The sequence below is a fragment of the Canis lupus genome, chromosome 5 (assembly GCF_011100685.1).
Source record: "Canis lupus familiaris isolate Mischka breed German Shepherd chromosome 5, alternate assembly UU_Cfam_GSD_1.0, whole genome shotgun sequence".
Classification (NCBI taxonomy): domain Eukaryota; kingdom Metazoa; phylum Chordata; class Mammalia; order Carnivora; family Canidae; genus Canis; species Canis lupus.
The window spans coordinates 41,546,633-41,552,858 of NC_049226.1; the positions used below are offsets into that span (position 1 = coordinate 41,546,633).

At 54.9% G+C, this 6,226-nt stretch overlaps 1 long non-coding RNA gene across 1 annotated transcript; it reads left to right on the forward strand.

Moving 5' to 3' along the window:
• The first annotated feature begins 41 nt into the window (after nucleotides 1-41).
• Nucleotides 42-3,163, forward strand: LOC111095909. Its single transcript, XR_005358883.1, has 2 exons — nucleotides 42-561; nucleotides 2,325-3,163. It is a non-coding gene; the product is annotated as an uncharacterized LOC111095909 (long non-coding RNA).
• Nucleotides 3,164-6,226: the final 3,063 nt, after the last annotated feature.

Consider the following 6,226-nt stretch of genomic DNA (forward strand, 5'->3'; position numbering starts at 1 on the left):
CCGGTGCCGCTCGCCCCGCCCCTGTCGGCCAGACAATGGGGGAAGACTGGGCCCCCGGGCTCGGCCGGGCTCGCGAAGGTGCTCCCGCCGAGCATGCGCCGCGGCGCGGGTCCTGCCGGGATTGTAGTCCGCGAGCCAGGCTTCCTGCGTGGGCGGCTGGGGACAAGCTTTGGAGGGGGCTGACGGGTGTTCCCGAACTTGGAGGAGGCCTTTCCTTCCCCCAGGGAGGAGCGGCGTGCTTATTCAGGTAATGAGGAGGACCTGCCCCGAGAGCCGGGAGAGTTCTGACAGATCCAACTTCTCGGCCCCCCAGCCTCAGTTTCCCCACCTACATTACGGCCCAGTGATTGCCAAGGTATACAGTTCCACGGGGCAGCGCTTTGTTCGCAAGTGTGCCGGAACACCTCCCACCACCGCGCTTTTGCTCCACTGGTGGTCAGTCAGGAATGCCCTCCCCAGTCCCTCGCCCCTGGGAATCTCCTACACATCCTTCAGGGTCCATCGTAAAAGGCTACGCGTAGCAGCGCGGGATTCACGGGCCATCCAGCTAGAGAGGGGCAGGTAAGAGGCCCTGCCTCCGGAGGTGGCGTTTGGGGCGAACCGAGATTGGATCTGGGCTCTTCCAGGGTGGGGGAAGGGCCTCCCCTGCACGCAACACTATATAAACAAAGCTGCACCCCGCCTCCACTCTCCAAGGGACTATCGGCCTGTCCCCACCCACCTCGAAGGCCGCCTTTTCTCTTCTGGACCGTGGCCTCAAGGCCGAACCTTTCCTTCCAAGGCTGAGGATAGGCTGCCCCCGCTCAGGGCTGGGCAGGAGGGAACTCCCAGGAGCTTAGGTGGGGCCTATGGGCCAGCACCAGCCGCCCCCCGCCCCGCCCCCCAGCTGTGTCCAGGGAGGCAGGCCCGACTTCTGATCCTAAGGTAGCTACCAAGCAACGTGGGGCCTGGCTGTCCCCCACCGCCGGCCGCCCACGCCCTCAGCGGCCCAGCTCAGCCCTGCCCTAGGGTTGGGGCTGCATCTGGAAGAGGAAGGTGGGGGGGGGCGGGATGCAGGGAGGTGAGTGCAGGGACCATGATCAGCACTGCAAAGTGTAAGGGTCCCTCCAGCGTGGCAGACACTATTCCAAAGCCTTTCTTGTTTCAAGGGACTTAATGCCTCAACTTATCTGTGAGGGAGGAAACAGGATTCCCCACTGTACATTTGGGGGAGCTAAGACAGATGGGCCAAGGCAAGCAGGGCCTTCCACCTGAGCCAGCCGAGCTGGCTGGACAAGAGGGCCAGACCCCTCCGGCCACTGTGCACTGAACACCCGACAAGGTAGCTCAGGCAACTCTGAGGCCTGTGTTCTGATCCCTGCCCTGCTACCCAGAGCCCCAATTTCCTCCTCCACAAAATGAGAACCTCACAAAGGGAAGTGTGAAGTTGTTAATTTACATTCCCACATCATTGCTTAGAAGCTGTGTGGCCTGAGGCAAGTAACTTAAGCTCTCTGTTCCTGAGTGTCCTCACCTGTGCAAATGTGGCGACTACCCAGTACCTACTTCAAAGGGTTGCTGTGGAGATGGAATGAATTAGGACTTGTAAAGCCCTTAGAAAGTTCCAGGCAGGCGGAAGGCCCTTCTGTGTGTGTGTGTGTGTGTGTGTGTGTGTGTGTGTTAGCAGTTCCACAAAGTTCATGCTAATTGCTACGTGAGCTCTTCCCCTCTAGCACCCTGGGCCAGTCCCTGCCCTTCCTCAGTCTCCAGTTGTCTGTCTTTGAAAGGGGCCTTAGTCATCAGGCAGTAAGCCTCCATGCCTCCCCACCACACTCCCAGCTCACGGCTGCCAGGGGTAGGGGGACAGAGCTGAGCAGAGACAATGACCACCCAGGGTTTACTGTGCCAAGAGGGGAGACACGGGTGGGAGGAGGCTGTGGGAGCCCAGAAGAGGCATCTGACCCGAGGTAGAGGCCTGGCGGGTGGACAGATAGGGGTCCCGCAGCAAGGAGGGGTTCATGAGGTGTCAGAAGTCACCCCACACCTCTAACCTTGCAGATTTTAGGTCCCCCAAATGAGTGTGCCTGTGGAATGGGGGTCCAGAATGTGGATTTTACACCAGCCCTTTCTTGGGTGACTGAGGCCCAGCTTGGCCTCATCCATCAGTTTGAAAGGGGCTAAATGGGTGCACTGTGGTATAAATGGGTGGACTGAGACACTGAGACGTGGCGGACTAGGGCAGCCCACCCACATGAGGGCAGGGTTTAGGAGTGGCCCCAGGGAGGGTTCCATCCCAGGCTGGGAGGGTCTGGGGCACTAATGACTCTGTGTCTCCCCTCCCCCAGAGCCTCCTTGAGAACAGGCCAGGGATTACTGCTGTCGCCAAGGACACTAGAGCCAGTGGCCAGGCTCATTGGTGGATGCAGAGAACCCAGGCTCAGGGGAGCCCAGGCAAGGCAAGGCCATGAACACAGGACCTTCAGTGATATTGGGTGCCACCATCCTACTCTGGGAGCACTGGAAGGGAGAGCATATCCCTCCTTCAAATCTCCCAGCCTTGGGTCAACCTCAGGCCAGGGAATGACTGCTCCCTTCTTGGCATTTCCTGGGTGAGGTGGCCTCGCCCTCCTTCTCCGCCCTCCCCCTCCTCCATCCTCTCCTCCTCCTCCTCCTCCTCCTCTGGCACTCCAGGGCCCTAGCCCAGCTCGAGGTAAGACTCAGGTCTGGCTTCAAATCCCAAGACATCTCCTTGCTAGCTGGATGACCTCAAGTAAGCCACTTGTCCACCTTGGGCTTATTTCCTCATCTATAATATGTACAAAGGACTAAATGAGATGATTCAAAACAGGAGTTGAGCATGGGGCATATTCCTTGAGAGCCAGCCGGCTTTAGGACTCTCTTTAGGACCTGCTGGCTGCTTCACCATTCTTCAAATGTGCTAGACATGTCCTACCTCAGGACCTTTGCACTCACTGATTCCCTGCCTGGAACACTTTTACTCCAGCACTTAGCCAAATCCCTCACAACCTTTTGGTTTTAACTTAAATGATACTTGCTCAAAGAAACCTATTTCCCTCACTCCTGATGCCCTTTCCTGCCTGATTCTTCTGCCTATGTCTCTCATGAATTAAAAAAAAAAAAAAAAAAGTGAGTGGGGGCAGGGGTAGAGAAAGGAGGAGAGAGAGAACCTCAAGCAGACTCCCCACTGAGTGCAGAGTGGGAAGCAGGGCTGGATCTCATGACTCTGAGATCATGACCTGAGCCAAAATCATGAGTTGGACACTCAACCAACTAAGCCACCCAGGTGTCCCTTCTTTATGTGTATATTGTCTCCCCAGCTTGAGAGTGAGCCCCTGAGGTCTCGGTAGTTTTTAATGCTGTTGTTCATTGCTGGGTCCATGGTGCCCAAAATAGTGCCTGGCACAGAGTAGGCACTTAACACATTAAAAAGAATAAATAAAAATTTGAGAAAGATCTGAAGCCAGTACAATAAAATGTTAGCGTGTGTGGGTAGTGGGTACTACTGTGTAGCTTCTCTGTTGAAGTACTTTCCAGTGTGCTTGAAATATTATAAAAATATAGGGGCACCTGGGTGGCTCAGTGGTTGAATATCTGCCTTTGGCTCAGGGTGTGATCCTGGAGTCCTAGGATTGAGTCCCATATCAGGCTCCCGGGAGGGAGCCTGCTTCTCCCTCTGCCTTTGTCTGTGCCTGTTTCTCATGAATAAAGTCTTTAAATATATACATATATATATATATATATACACACACAATATAGGAGCCCTGATTTTGGGGGCACCTGGGTGGCTCAGTCAGTTAAGCCTCCGACTCGATTTCAGCTCAGGTCATGATCTGAGGGTTGTGAGATGGAGCCCTGTGTTGGGCTCCAAGCTGAGCATGGAGCTTGCTTGGGATTCTCTCTCTCCTTCTTCTGCTTCTCCCTGCTCACACATTCTCTCCCCCCAAAAATAAACCTATTAAACACACACACACACAAACACACACACACACACACACACACACACACACAAACAATAATAATCCACACTGTTTAGGAGTCCAGTCTGTAGGAAAGGGTGGTAGATGGCATGCAGAGAGGCAGGTGGGTACCAAGGGTGTCCCTGAGCCAGACTGGCATGCATCAGGCGTGTTCTCTGAAGCAGACGTCCCAATAAATGCCGTATCTGTCCTTTATCTGCTTGAAGCCTTGCAACAGCACTAGAGGGAGGTACAAGGACAATCCCACTTGACAGTAAATGGAAGCTAAGGACAGAGAAGTGACTTGCCCAAAGCCACCTGAGGAGGGAAGGAGGAAAGAAGGGGTGGCATGGGAAAGCCCCAGTGGGAGGCAGAGTAGGGGCAGCAAGGGAGTGGGAGGAAAACCTGGCTGAGCCAGGCAGGCCCTGCCTTCCAAGAGCTGGCCCAGATCCCGGGTGAGGCCATGACCCTCCTCTGCTGCCCAAACCACACATGCAGCTTCTTCCTGGCGGCTCCTCCAGGGGCCTCACAGGCCCTAGGATTCCTGGAGTGGAGTGTGGGCTGGGGGTGGGGGTGGACAGGGCCTAGGGTGGAAGGAAATGAGGGAGAAAGGTGGGGGGATGGATGGGGAGGCCACTGGGGAGCCTGGGGCTGGGGATGAGGAGGAGAAAGCACCTCATCCTGCATAGTATGCAGTATGAAGCTGGCACTCAGGGCCTTCTCTAGGGCCCAGACTGGAGAGGGCCAGTGAGTCTGGTGGCCTCTGTCCACAGAGGCAGTGTGCTGGCCTTCAGTGAAACACAAGCCAGACCAGTAGTAGTACTGGAGCACACCCAGCCTTTCCTCATTTTACAGGGGAGGAAATGGGCTCAAGAGACCAGTGAGTGGTCTCTGGACCTCTGGCCCAGTGCTGCTGTGGGTGCAGTACTCAGCCCTGACCCTCCTCACACTCCCCCTGAGCCTGGATCCTGAGCTGGGCTTTTCTTCAGCTCATGCTGGGCCACAGGACCTGGAGATTCACATTCACCTGCCTCCTTGCCTGCAGGAGTGTCAGGTTTGAGGCTTCAGGTTGACCCTGTCGTAGGCTCATCTGTGTTTCATTCCTGTGGCCCCACGTTCTCATCCTGCCTCTTGCACATCACCTTTCTGGACCCCAGTTTACTCATCTATAGGATGGGGGCAAAAAAAAATTAATTGCTACCATTTATGAACACTGAGCATTTAGTCTGTGCCAGGCACCATTGTCATTCATTTAATCCTCTGCCATTTTACCAATGAAAAAACCAAGGTTAGAGAAGTTAAGTAATTTGCCCAAAGTCACACAGCTAGTATGTAGCAGTCAGGATCTGAGCTCAGGCCCCAAGTAAGGTATCAGAGGCTGTGGTGAAAATAAACTGGGACAGCTTGTAAAGGGCCACACTCACGGAATCTAGGAGAGGGTGTGGAGTTGGGTCCTAGTCTCCCAGCCTGGTAGAAGCAGTGGGACCACACAGCGCACTCTGGACCCACTGAGGGAAGCCAAGGGTCTGGGGAGACTGGATGGGGGTCAGAGAGGGCAGCCTCCAGCAGGAGCTGCCCAAAGCAGAGGGCCCTGGTGCTTGGAGAGGTTCACAGGATCATGCCCTGATGAACTGGGTCCCCCACCCCCACCCCTAACCCTAGGGGCCCTGGCCAAGCAGAGCAGAAGCAGTGGGGAACCTAAATTCTTGCCTCTGGGGCCTTAGCTCTCGGCCCAAACCTAGGGACAGATGGTCCCTGCCCCACTCTGAAGCAGTCGCTTAGACTCTGCTGCCCCACTGTGGGCACAAGGGGGAACTGCACCAGGACACCTGGCTGGAGGACTCCAACCACAGTGGCAGCCCTTCCATCTCTGGCCAATGCGTCTCTTAATGATTTTGACTTGTCCTCAACACAGCAGCCAGAGGGGTCCTAAGTCTCATCGTGTCCTCTGTTCAAAACCTCCATGGGAAGCTACTCACAAGAGCCAACTGTCAAGTTTTAAGAATTTTTTTTTTAATTTTTATTTATTTATGATAGAGAGAGAGAGAGAGAGAGGCAGAGACTTAGGCAGAGGGAGAAGCAGGCTCCATGCACCGGGAGCCCGACGTGGGATTCGATCCCGGGTTTCTAGGATCGCGCCCTGGGCCAAAGGCAGGCGCTAAACCGCTGCGCCACCCAGGGATCCCAAGTTTTAAGAATTTTTATAATTCGTTGTAGTCATTATTGAAATTTTATACAATTAAAAAAATTTTATAAAATTGCTGAAAACA